At 51.3% G+C, this 13288-nt stretch overlaps 1 protein-coding gene across 2 annotated transcripts in view; it reads right to left on the bottom strand.

Moving 5' to 3' along the window:
• PTPRE (protein tyrosine phosphatase receptor type E) overlaps positions 1 to 10979 on the bottom strand; it is a 176602-nt gene extending 165623 nt beyond the window's left edge. For both annotated transcript variants that reach the window (XM_036735633.1, XM_036735632.1), the window contains exon 1: positions 10917 to 10979. The gene's annotated coding sequence lies outside the window, so the exon portion shown is untranslated. The remainder of the gene's footprint in view (positions 1 to 10916) is intronic.
• Positions 10980 to 13288: the final 2309 nt, after the last annotated feature.

The raw sequence follows: 13288 nt of genomic DNA on the forward strand, positions 1-13288 counted from the left end.
AAGTCTCCTTCTCCGGCAATTTGGTTTGTTTCCTCTGCTTTGAGATAGAAAGAGGATGCTAGGAGTTCTTGCCCAACCTGGCCTTACACAATGAGAAGAGCTACTGAACCACCCTCCAGACAGTTCTGCAAACTCATCAGAACACAGCTAGTCTCTCCCAAAACATTTGAGAGTCCCAGGTGCTCCCCTGGGAAGAAGCCCCTCAGTGGCTTCTCTACCGCCAGCCATGTAATATCCATCCAGAGAGCTATTTGGCTACTATGCGGTGTGTCGACTGTGCTTTCAAAGCAAAATGAAAAACTTCCTGCCCTCAAAGCCTTATATTCTACTGGGGAGAAATGCCATGTAAAGTTTGCCATTTGAAAAGAGTCTTTATAATACAGAGCCCCCAACCAGACACAGGAGGTGATGAATCAATACTCTGGAAGTCAAGCAACCACTTCCTAATCTCTCATGTCACAAGAGGCCCGGGGGCATCTTTGGTTTTTCCTCATTTGTGGGCTCTTGTCTGTGGCCATAAGGTGGCTGGGCAGTGGAATGAGAACTTTCAGAGCTTAGAAACTCTGAGCTGATGTTCCCCCAAACATCTCTCATTTTGAACTCATTCCCTCCACTTCCATCCAGTCTGTGGCTCTGAGCTAGGGCAAGAGGCCGTTACCTAATGAGTTGGGTCTCCCTGCTTCTTGCTTCTCTGCTCTCTAAAGCCTTCTCCGTCCACAGAGCTATCAGACCCATCTTCCTAAGGCACATGTCTGACTGTGACTATTCTCTGCACATAAACCTTCGCTAACTCTCCAGTACCTCTGCAATAAAATACAGGTGATAGGCATTTTCATCTTCGGTCCTATTTCACCCTACTCTTCTTTAAGTATACAAGAACCCGGCCGGCTTTTGATTCCACAGACCTCTCTAGCCTATGGGTCTTTGTACATCCTTTTCCTACAAACTGGAGCCCACCTCCCCTTTACCTCAAAGAATGGAAGCTTCTACCAAGGGCCTGCTCAGGTGAAATCTCCTGCCTGATCCTTTCAGAATCCCCTCCAGTCATTCCTTCCACAAATGACCTTGTATTTTACTAATCCTTGTACACTATGTGTGTCCGTACCCTCCCCTGGTAGAATGCAAGCCCTTGAGGTCAAAAATTTATCCTACTTTTCCTCTCTAATCCTAGAGCCTAGCATAGTGCTGAGCATAGAGTAGGAGCTTAATAGATATTTGCTGAACTGAATTGAAAAACACCTGTCAACAAGATGGCCATGATTAGACCTCATTCCTTCACTGAGGACTGAGTATGCTTTGGACACAGACTGGGCTCAAGTCCATCTTAAAGACAGAAGAGGAGCATGGAAGCTTGAAGGAAATGATGAGCCAAGAACCATGGGCATTCCTCTCATCCCCTTCATCTTTTCCCCATTGCTAGACTGTTCCAGAACACAGTCAAGTGGTGGGAAGACCAGCCACTATCAGAGGGTCCATTCTCCCTCACTTTTCATTGTCATTTATTTCTTTTTTTTTAAATTTTTTGAGGGGCGAAGACAGGGCAATTGGGGTTAAGTGACTTGCCCAAGGTCACACAGCTAGTATGTCAAGTGTCAAGTGTCTGAGGCCGGATTTGAACTCAGGTCCTCCTGACTCCAGAGCTGGTGCTCTAATAACTGAGCCACCTAGCTGCCCCATCCCTCACTTTTCCATATCCACCTCCAGGCCACTAAGAACCCCTTGAAGCTGCTTCATTGTTCCAACAGCTTGGATGAGATGGAGGACCACAATCACCCTGCCTCTATGCTCAGCAGAGTGGGCACTGCCACCTGACCTCCTGATCCCCAAGGATCCTTGGGCCTTGCCATCTGCCCTGCAGCTGAATTTTCTCTTATGTGTTGCCTCCCCCAATTAGAGTATAAGTCACTTGAGAGCGGGGACCGCCTTGCTTTTTCTTGTGTTCCCCTTTCTTCTATTTGTATTCTCAGTACAGACCTTGGCACATGGTGAACACTTAATAAATGCTTATTCATTCATACCTGACAAGTAGGCATCCAATCTTTGCTCAAAGACCCACAAGGAGAGGAAGCCTCCCAGTCACCTCAGGGTTCCCTTCTGGGGCATCTCTGGTTGTCAGGGAGCTCCTCCTGATGAAGAACTTCAATCTGCCACTTTAGCTCAAATTTCAGCTCAGCCATTTACTGTGGGAGCTTGGGCCTTCACCTCAGTAGGTCAGTCAATAAACATTCATTAAACACCTACTATGTGCCAGGCCCTGAGCTAAGAACTAGAAATACAAAAAGAGGCAAAAGACAGTCCCTGTCCTCAAGGAGCCCACAGTTGAACCAGGGAGACGTCCTCTGAGGTCTCATTTTCTTCAGGGACAGACTAGATGATTCCTAAGTCCCCTTGCCCATCCCCATCAGAGGGATGAGTCCCATCCCATGACAAGGGCTGAAGGCTGGAACTGGGGGGGGGGGGCAGAGCAAATAGGAGTGACTCAATAAGAAGTTTCCCAGGAGGCCGCCCCAGCACATCTCCTGTTTGCCACCATGCCCCTGACTCCAGTGAGTCGAGCTTCAAAAGCCCTGTGTCTGGCCTGGGTCTCAGAAGTTGGGCCAATTATTTCCACTGTTTATGATGAAGTCAGCCCCAGGTGCACTGCTCTGTTTAAATGAGCACCTGGGAGAGAGTCAACCTGACCCAATAAAGGCCCAGGGTGCATGAGGTTCTCTCTGAGCAGAGAGACCCAGTGGGAAAGGCTCATGCCCCTTTGGCCTGAAAGAGAAAGGGAAGACAGGCTCTGTGCAAAGGACCTTCTGAGTCAGGCTATGCCGGCACATACCTGGCAAGAAGCTCCACAGAGCAGAGAACGAGGACACAGAGGAGCAGTGATTAATGTTCACTTGGATCTCCCACAGCGTGAGGGGCACTGTCAGCTCAGATAAGTCTTGGATAGGAGACACTGGCAATGGAGTTCTGTTAGAAAATGAATGGCCTGCCTTGCCTTGCCTCGCCTTGTATACAAAGGCAAGATCATCAGAAGGGGCCGTGCAGCCCAGGCTCCTCCAAGTCCCATCCTCGATCCTTCACAGTAGGCCAGGCTTCTCTTGGGCCTCTGCTCAATGATATGGGGGAAGGATGTCCGAGACAGAAGAGAGGCCCCCCTATAGGCAGCAGCACCTCAGTGATTCAAGGAAATGGGTATCCATCACCTCAGCAGTGGCTGCGCTCTGTGAATGGGGTAGGATGCTGCCACACTGAGAAACCAGTAGGAGGAACCCAAAGAAACAGGGCAGGGATGGAGGAATCCATGCAGAACTGGAGAAAGTGGATGGAGGAAGGCAAGACACCCCATGATGACAACAATAGAAATGGAAGATGAATGGAACACACCCTCTTGATCCAGGGGACTGATGGAGAAGCAGGTCTCCCTCCCATGCTGAGAAAGGTGGTGATACAGGGGGCAGAATGGTATGAATGCTGCCAAGCAAGGTGGGATAACAGAATTAATTGAACTGTACTGAATAACAGAATCTCAGAATTGGATGAGAACCTGTCAGCCATTCAGTCCAACCCACACATGGACAGGAATTCCTTTTACTACAGCCCTGACAATCGGCTACCCAGCCTTTCCTTGAAGCCACCCTAGCAGTGAAGATGAGCATTCCATTTGGGAAGAGATCTCATTCCAGGGAGTTTCCAGGCACATGGAAGCCCCAGTCAGCCCTTCCCCCTTGGCTGCTTCTGCCCTTTGGAGGGCAGGTTCTAGCGAGGCAATGAGAAGGCCAAGTGATCTCAGAAAGGAAAAACATCCATGATCAATAACAAAACAGCCGATCTGGGCTCAGCAGGGGCGGTCTGAGGCTAACACCCTGCTGACACTGTTCAGTCTGCTCAGGTCCTGACTTGGCTTCCCAGGCTCCCCAGCACTCACTGACGAACGCACCCTTTCTGTGCTTAATAGACACAAGTAGTGAGTAGATGAGCGAGGGTTTGTCATATCCACACTGACAAACTCTCCAGGAGGAATTTAGAGCAGTGTCTCCCACCTCAGAGCCATACCCGTCCCACCACTCATATCCATCAGACATTCCCTAAGATATCAACAATGGAGGGGCAGCACAGCAGGATGGAGAAAGAACGGAGCTCCCAAGGCAGGAAGCCTTGGGTTCGAGTCTTGCCTCTGACATGCGCTGGCTGTGTGACTCAGCAGCTGATCTGCATGGGTAGAGGGGGTTCGCTCAATCTAGTGATGAAGTCATAAGCCTGGTCTATAATTGATAATAATAATAAACATTTCAGAATTGCGAAGCCTTTATATAATACCATCTCACATGAAGTCTACAGTGACCCTAAGAGGTGTGTGTGTGACTATGGACATTTTACAGATGAGGCTTTCCCCAGCAGCCTGACTTCTTTGCCCTGGCCACGTATGCCACTATTAAAGTCATTCTTTGGACTGAGGGAATTGCATCCAAAAGGTCCAATTGCTATGAAGGATGTGGGACTCAGGGTTGGAAGGAGAACTCATTAGCTATTTAAGAGCATGAACATATTAACACAGATTAGTTATCACTGAGGCTCAGATGGGTAAAGTGGCTTATGGGGACACTCAGTAAGGGGCAGAGGACTTAATTAAACAGCAGAGTCAGGCGGTCAGAGTTCTTTCCACTCCCCCCAGTCCCCACATTGCAGCGATCCACAGTTTACTGTTCTGTATGAGGCACCCTCTGGGAAGATGAATCCTGCCTCCCAGTGACTCACCTCGTCATGGCCAACATGGCTCAGCCTTTGAATTGTTCAGGTCCTTGGCTTTTGCTCCCCTCTCCTGCCCATCCCTCGCCCTCTTTTGTCATTAATGATCTGTAAACTCACATGGAGTGCTCGGGTGGAGCAGAGGAGGCTGGGGAGACAGCTTCTGCAGAAATCAGGCCAGTTTGGGGAACACTCCCTGATTTGTTTCCATGGAGGCAAGAACCTCCCCCTCAGATATTTAACCTGCCCTCCCATAATGAGCAGCAGCAAACAATACCCAGGCAGCGGGTGGTGGCAAGAAAACACCTCCTTTCTATCTGCACTGCCCAAGATCAGGAAAGCCATGGGTCAGGACAGAGAGGACCATGGCAGTTCAGTGGTCAGCGAATCACAAAATGTCAGGCAGTCAACAAGCATTTATTAAGCATGAGAACTCAGGGTTTAGTGGGGGAGAAAATTTGGCAAAAGGCCCAGGGTCGCTGGATCACATGGCACATTGATGAGGGGTGAACCCTAAGGAGACTGAGAGGTAGGAAGGACTCGGCTACCGACGGCCTTAAAAGCCAAACTGAGGGCTCTCTATTTGGTCCTGGAGGCCAGAGGGAGCTGCTGGAGGTTAGTGAATGGAGCATGGACAGAAGTGGGGAGAGACTGAGGCAGGCAGACTCTCCAGCAGCTCCTGCCATAGGCCAGGCTGAGGTGATAGGGGCCTACACCAGACCAGAAAAGGGGGCGTCTACAAGAGATTTTATAAAGGACTTAGCAATTGATTGGATACGGAGGGGTGAGAATGGGGAGTCGAAGATGACACCTGGGGACAAGCTTGGGGGATGAGAGGGGTCATAGTCTCCTCGACAGGAATGAGGAAGTCTGGAGGGAGGTTTCAGGTTTGGAGCATGCTGAATTTCAGGTGTATGCAAGGCATCCAGTTTGTAGTAGGAGGCTGGAGACTAGAGACATTAGGGCTGACTGAAGAGAGCTGAGAACCAGCAGCCGGGAGATGACCACTGAATCAACAGCAGCTGAGGAGATCCCCAAGTGAAGAAAGAGAGAGGGAGGAAATAAAGGGGCATAAGAGGAAGTCCTGGGGGACACTTGGGCTTAGCAGAGGAGACAGGCTCAAGGACTTGTCTAGGCAAGTCCCCTCCCCGCCAACTTTATTTGGAAGTGCCTGAGGCCCATGGGACAGAAGTGATTTGTCCAAGGTCAAGCAGCTAGAAAGTAGCAATTAGATCTCAGATTTAAAAATAATCTCCAAGTTTTAAAGGAGCTGAGGGGCAGGATCACAAAGTGGATGGGGCACAGGAAGTCATCTAACTTCTTTGGGTCTCAGTTTCCTTGTCTGTAAAATGAGGGAGTAGACCAGGTGGAGTTAGAGCCATTCCTTCAGGTACTGGCCCCCTCTCCAGCCTCCTACAAGGCCGTCCCACTTGTCTGGTCTGTGCTGTATGGCACTCCTGAACCAGGCTCTCACCTCGTTTCTGATCTGTGGCCCCAAGTCCTGTATATCAGTGGTGTCAAACTCATAGAGAAATGAGGCCATTCACCGCTACAGATGGATCCCTGGAAGCTGCATATCACCTTAGTTTAAAATGTAATATTAGCTATGCTTTATTATATTTTAAAATTTTTGTTATTTTCCAATTACATTTTAATCTGGTAGGTGCAAACTAGGAGTTCCGTGTTTGATATTTTTGACAGGTTTCACTTCTGCAAAATCTCCTGAACTCCCCTCTTCTCTCCTCTGGTTCCCCTCTGGTGGGGGCCCTCAGCCTGAACCATTGTAGTATCTGCTAGGGGGTGCCTGCCTCCAGTCTCTCCCTACTCTAGTCCAGTCTTCATTCAGCCAACAAAGTGATTTCTCTGAAGTTCAGGTCTGATCATGTCACCCCCTCCCCAATAAACTCTAGTGGCTCCCTATTGCCTCCAGGAATCAAGTATACAATGCTCTGTTTGGCACCCAAAGCCCTTCCTCACCTGCCCCCTCCTCCCTTTCCAGTCTTCTTGCACCCCACCCTACAGGTAGATACAGTAACACTGGCCCTCTGGCTGTTCCCTGGAGCAAGACATTCCAGCTACAAACTGCTGCCATTTTCTTTGGCTGCCTCCTCATTTCTTCCTCCTGCCTTCCCTGGCTTCCTTCAGGTCCCAGCTAGAATTCCACGAGTGCTCCCAGTCTTCCTGATGTTTATGCCTTCGTTCAGAAATTCTCTCTAATTTAACCCGTCTGTACTTTGTATGTACATGGTGATTTGCGGGGTGTCTCCCCCATTGAACCCTGGGATCTTTGAGAACAGGGACAAGCTTTTGCCTTTCTCTGTGTCCCCAGTGATTACAAAGTAACAGCACATAGTAGGCACTTAGTAAATGTTTGTTACTGTTGACTCTTCTGCAAGATGCTATGATCCAGTCCAGAGGTCAGCCTGAAGGTGAAAGTTGGCTAGCAAGCTAAGAATAATTTTTACATTCTTAAATATGACCAAACTGTTTTTAAAATGCAGAAACCATTCTTAGGTCTTGGGTGTTCAAAAGAAGCCAGGCCTTGCGTGCCAACAGCATTTTGCTGACCCCTGATAAAGGCCAAGCCATCCCTAAACCAGAATCCCTTGATAGACACCATTCTGAGTGGTAGTCAGCCGGCCCAAGCTTTCCCCTGCTCCTCCTCCCAGAGACTGCTCCCTCCATCTCTGCAGAGCCCAGATCATCAGCCTTCTGATCTTTCACACAGGTTCTGGGTGGTTCTATCACTTGCATCTTTCACACCCAGTTCTGATCAGAGTAAAACTAATCCCTCTCCCTGCTGAGGGTCCTTGATTATTGGGAGGCCTTCTACCTCTGGCATTTCCCATCAACTCAGAGCTCCTGATGGTACCCAGCTACCTCCTCTTCTGCCTTAAGGACACCAGGAAGACAACTTCTGTCTGTTAAATATACTTTTTTATGACTAAAAGGAGATTAAGTCACAGTGGCTTGTTATCAAGAGGCAAAGTTGAATTCAGAATGAAAGACATGGAAACATCTGAGGGACTTTTAAAGATGTCTAGATTTTATGTGTATTAATAGAATTTGGGCCACTGACATTCCAATCTGGGCTTCCTCATGATCCCCCAGGGAACAGAGGGTGGCCTATCATGCCTCGGAGTACCTGGTCAGAATCCATCTCCTCTCAGTAAAGTCCAGCTTACTCAGTCTGGCCTACCGCACCAGATTCTGAACACAGAGAAGGCTAAAGGCAGCTAGCTCAGTGGTGAGGTGAACAGAGAGTACCGGACCTGGAGTAAGGAAGACTCATCTTGAGTTCAAATCTGGCCTCAGACATTTACTGGCTGTGTGACCCTGGACAAGTCACTTAACCCTGTTTGCCTCAGTTTCCTATAAAGTAAGCTGGAGAAGGAAATGGCAAACCACTCCTGCATCTCTCTTGGGGAAACCCCAATGGGCCCATGGAAAGCTGGACATAACTGAACAACAACAAGGACCCACTGATCTAAAGCCACCTTCGAGGCAACACAAAATTCACCCCCCTCCCACCTTGCTCAGGGTATCTCTCTCAACAGCCCTCACATCAACCCCAGATCCCACTATGAAAGTCCCCTTCAAAGACCTGTTATTAAAAACAGATGCTACCCAGGATGAGAAGTGAGCTCATTAACACATTAGGGCCATTAACATATTAACATGGATAAATGATCAGATTAACTAGCTGTTATCTTAGAATAAAAGCCCAAGGTGCTAAAGAAATGGGACAGATGACAGGTCAACTTTGGGTGGGGGGAGGGGGGACTCAGAAGGACGACAGAGGAGGCTCCAGGGACTGGGACTCTCCTTGGACATAGAAAGTAGGCTAACAGGCACTTTCATGGATGTAAATAAATAACACACGAAGAAAGCTGACTGCTTTCGTGCCTAAATCTGGCTTCCAACGAAGCAAACGATATCCACATAGCCCCCTTGGACGTTTGGCCATACATCCACGAACCTCTTTGGACGCACACATATGATCAGTGTAACTTGGAGCAAGTCTCTGAACCTTTCCGTGCTCTAAGACACAAGATGGGGGCATCGACTTGGATAGGCTCATGGGTATTCCCTGCTCTAATTGTGGAAAAAGAATGAAGAGGGAACCTGGCCTTCCGAGTCCGAAAGACCTGCGTTCAAATGATGCCTCCGACTTAGCAGCTGCGCAGCCTTTAGCCAGGCACTCCCTTAACGCTATATTCTCCGCAGGGTTGCTTTTCCATTGGAGATTTCCCATCCCGAGGAAATAGCCAAGGCTCCACCTTCTCCTCTTTTCGCGTGTGCTCCCCCCAATTAGAGCAGAGGTTGCCTTCCTTGGCTTGCTTAGCACGGTGCCTGGCATACAGTAGGCATTTAATAAATGCTTACTGCCCGACTGACTTCTCGTACTCCAGGCACTATACAGAGCTAAGGTTCCAGGGGACTGCAGCTTCCGAAGCTGGCTCGAGAGGACCCATCCCAAGGGGAAAGGACCAGGAGCGTCCAAGGCAAAGCCTCTTTTTCTAGATCCTGGTCCGCACTCCCCAGGTGATGATTTGAAAACCATCAAAGCACACCTCAAGATTAGGAATAAACTCCGGGGCCGTGAGGAACACCGCGGCAGGTTCCCGGGTGCCCCGACACCCCTGAGCAGCTCCCGCGCTGGAGCGTGGCCACTAACCCGGCCCCGCGGTCCCGCGTGGGGCCAGCAGGCTGACAAACCTCCTCAGATGGCATTTCTTTGTACAGTTGGGAAAAAACAAAGACGCTGCAAGCGGCTGACTCAGCGTTAGGAAGGAAGTGTCAGGCAGGGCCGGGCTGACCGGGGGCTTCGAGCAGCGCCCGGGGCTCAGACCCGGCTCGCTCAGCCCTGGTTCATTTGGGCATCGAGTTAAACGCGATCCTAGCAAACCCTCCGAGGTGGCCTGGGCTGGCTCAAGCGCCACCAGTTCCGGGCGTGGCCTGGGCTCGGGGGGAGCGCGGCACCGAAGCCTGGACGTTGGCAAGCGGCTTGTCAACTTCTCAAGAATTATCTTTTTTCTTTCTGAATAACAGGACGATTCGTGTCTGAAAGGAATTCAGGCCGCCTCTGGCAGTTTCCAGGCGGATTCCGACCCTCTTCTCGTCAGTATGCGGGTGACCCCTATGCCCCCCACCCCGATGGGGAAGGGTCCTGGGTCAGGAGAACACCCTCCCCCGGGGGTGGGGGTGGGGCAAGGCACAGGCTGGGCTGGTTTTCGGAAGAGGCGGCCGGCTCCCAACTTTGGCTGAAGGATGCAAGTGTGTGGGTGTGGGTGTTTGTGGGTGGGTGGGGGTGACGGTGTGTGGGTGTGTATGTGTCTGTGGGTAGACGGGTGTGTCCCAGCTGTGCCCACGCCCCCTTTCTCCGGCTGGGGAGGGGGGAGGGCTGCCAGGGCAGGTTTGGCGCTGCCCACCCCCACCCGGGACTACGGGCTCGACGCCCAGTCCGCACTTTCTCCCCAAGCCCGTCGGAGCCCGGCCACCCACGCGCGCAGGCAGGGCCCCCTCCACACACACACACACACACAAGCACACACGCACACACTCCCCAAATGTACACACATAGACAAGCCCACACAGGTGCAAATGGGCATATACACCAAACACACGTATGATGCACACATATGTAAGCGTACGTTCACTAGGGCTGGCACCCCCCCCACACACACACACCAAAACACACAAGCCCACGCACTCTTGGGCACAGGTACACAATACACAGATAGAAGCGCACCCGCACGCCCCCTCCCATGGCTCTGGAGCGCGCGTACACACACACCACACACACACACACACACACACACACACACACACACACACACACACACACCCCGGAGCGCAGAAACACATGGACAGGCGCACAATGCTCAACTGCAGGGGGTGCACGCAAACCCACACGAGCAAAGGCACCCCCCAACAACACCACCACAAACGTCTGCAGCTGGGGGAGGGGGAGGCGGCAGCCCACTTCTGGGTGTACGAGCGCAGGAAGTTGGGCTTGGGTGCGGGTCGGGGTACAGGGCCCCCGGTGCTGGGGGCGGTGCCCGGGGGCGGGCTCCCCGGCCCGAGCATCAGCTCCATCGTCAATCAGTTCTTCAGTCAATAGGTACCCGGGACCCATCTTCCCCTTCCCCCCGCGCACCCCGGCCCTCTCCTCTTACCTCGGGGCCCTGCGTCCAGCGGGGCAGCTCCTCGGACAGCTGAGCGCGGCCGCTGCGCATCTCCCGCCGCCGCGCCGGTGCCGCCGGCTCCCCCCAGGCCGGCCGGCTCAGCCCCAGGCCGCCCGCGGCCTCAGGGAGGGCACCGGCGCAGTGAGGAGCATGCACACACCCCGGGGGCCGGCTGCAGCTGGCCAGCTGTGCTCGACTCCGGCCTCCTGCCTTCCCACTCTCCTTCTCTTCAGTGCCTGCTAGAGAGCGAGCGAGTCGGAGGACGCAGGAAATGTGGACTGGCTCCCCCCTCCCCCCCTCCCTCCTCCCTTCTCCCTCCTCCCTTCCCCCCGCGGTCCTCTCCTCCCCCTCCCCTCCTCTCCCCCTCCCGGAGTGGCTCCGAGGCCGGCGGGCGGGGTGGCCGGCCGGCCCGAGGAGTGGGGGCGACGCCTGGCGCCCATCGGAGAGAAGCGCAGCGGCCAGATTCACCTGCTGCGGCCGGCCTCCCCTCCACCCTCTCCGGCCCAGCTCCGGCCCAGAGACTCACCTGGCGCCGCCTTATCTTAGACTGTGCCCCGAGAAATGGCCTCGTAGTCCGAGCCCTTTGTCCTGCCCGGCGGGAGAGGAAGCGAGAGTCCAGACAGAGGAGGGTTCAGAGCCAGGTTCCAGATCCAGGGCTCTGTGGTGATGAGACCGGCCATGAGAATCCCGAGGGCTCTCCTTTGAAATCATCTGGCCCCAACCCTCTCATTGCAAAAACACGTTGTGACTTGCATGTGGTCAGACAACCAGTAAAACCAATTTGATCAAGGATGGTCAATTCCATGATCCCAAGTGCCAAAACCAGGATTTGAATCCAAGGCTTTTGGCCTCTCCATCCTGTTTTCTTCAACATGTACTAGACTGGACCGAAACAAATAAGGATGAATTTCTCTGAAGGTGGAAGTTACACCAGGAGTAGGGGTGTGTGTGTGTGTGTGTGTGTGTGTGTGTGTGTGTTTAACAGTCCTTCTACATTCTTGGCCTTTCTTTCCCATCTTTTCCCCACCACTGTATTTACTCTTATTCATTCAGTAGCACCTAAGTGAGCCTTGAAGGATCCTAAGAGTTAGGGTGAAGAGGGGAGTCTCCATCTCTCCAGGTGCCTTTACAAAGACTCTCCCAGGCTTGAACTCTGACACTCGTCTCATAAGAAGGTCCCAAGCAGAGGCCAAAAGGAGAATGAATTCCTTATAGATCTGTAAGGCTGGAGCTACAATGTTTGACTCACTTAAAAGTAGTTACCTGGTTAGGTAAAAATACATGAAATTCATCAAAACGAAGAATGAACAGGGCTCATACACCTACCTGAATCAGTCACTGTATGAAAGACTTCGAGGGACAGATTTCGAGGGTCTGGATTCCAGAGGATGTAGCAAACCTGGTATTCTAGCACATCCCTGAGGACCAAAGAGAGGACAGATGCGGTAGAAAAGGGGGATATAGACAGCATAATCAGCTCTACAGGCATCTTGGAGCAGAAGACCCAGGCTGAGGGGAATTCCCCCCACCGTCCCCCCACCAATCTTTTTGCTTTCTCTGACTTCCTCTTCCAGTACCCGTCTATCCACAGACACTATAATATAATCTCCTATTTCATTGCCCAAACATTTTTAGCAAGACAGAATTTTACTTCAATCACCAAGATGCCAGGAGCTAACGAGAGAGATATAAAGTTAGAAAGAAAGCCCGACCTCTGCCTAAACATTAGAGATTTTCCTAAATGGGGGTTCATCCATGTGGACCTTGGGGACTATTTAACTTCCCCCCACAGACCCCCTAAGGTTTAAGGGAGCTAATTATTGTAAGAAGCTGTTACAAATCAGTGGTCAAGCATTTCAAAGCATTTGCTACATACCTATTACTGTCCTGTGTGCTGAGAAAAAAAGAAATGGTCCCTGCCCTCCAGCAGCTTCTAATCTAGAGATCATAAGGAAACAACATGAATGCAAATAAGCAAGTAAATCCACACACAGCAGATGGAGCAGGGGTAGGGGAAGGTGACAGAAATTTCCAATATTCCCAAACCTCAGTGACAGTGTTGCTTGTCCAGTGCCAGATTTGGCTGCAGGTTGTCTGATTTCAAATCCCACCTCAGTCGTTTAGTGGTATGCCCGTGGACAAGTCACCTCACCTCTCAGACACTTAGGTTCCTCATCTGTAAAATGAGGAAGCTTGTACCACTTGTATCACCAACCTCACAGTGCTGTTGTGAGGAAGTGACTTTGTAAAACCTTAAAACAACAGAGAAAGGTGAAGTATTACTATGGAGCTCGGTAACACTTTAGGGTCCTCTCGGTCAGATATGGAGCCATTCAGAAGAGACTTGCATAGCAACCCACATA

The sequence above is a fragment of the Trichosurus vulpecula genome, chromosome 8 (assembly GCF_011100635.1).
Source record: "Trichosurus vulpecula isolate mTriVul1 chromosome 8, mTriVul1.pri, whole genome shotgun sequence".
Classification (NCBI taxonomy): domain Eukaryota; kingdom Metazoa; phylum Chordata; class Mammalia; order Diprotodontia; family Phalangeridae; genus Trichosurus; species Trichosurus vulpecula.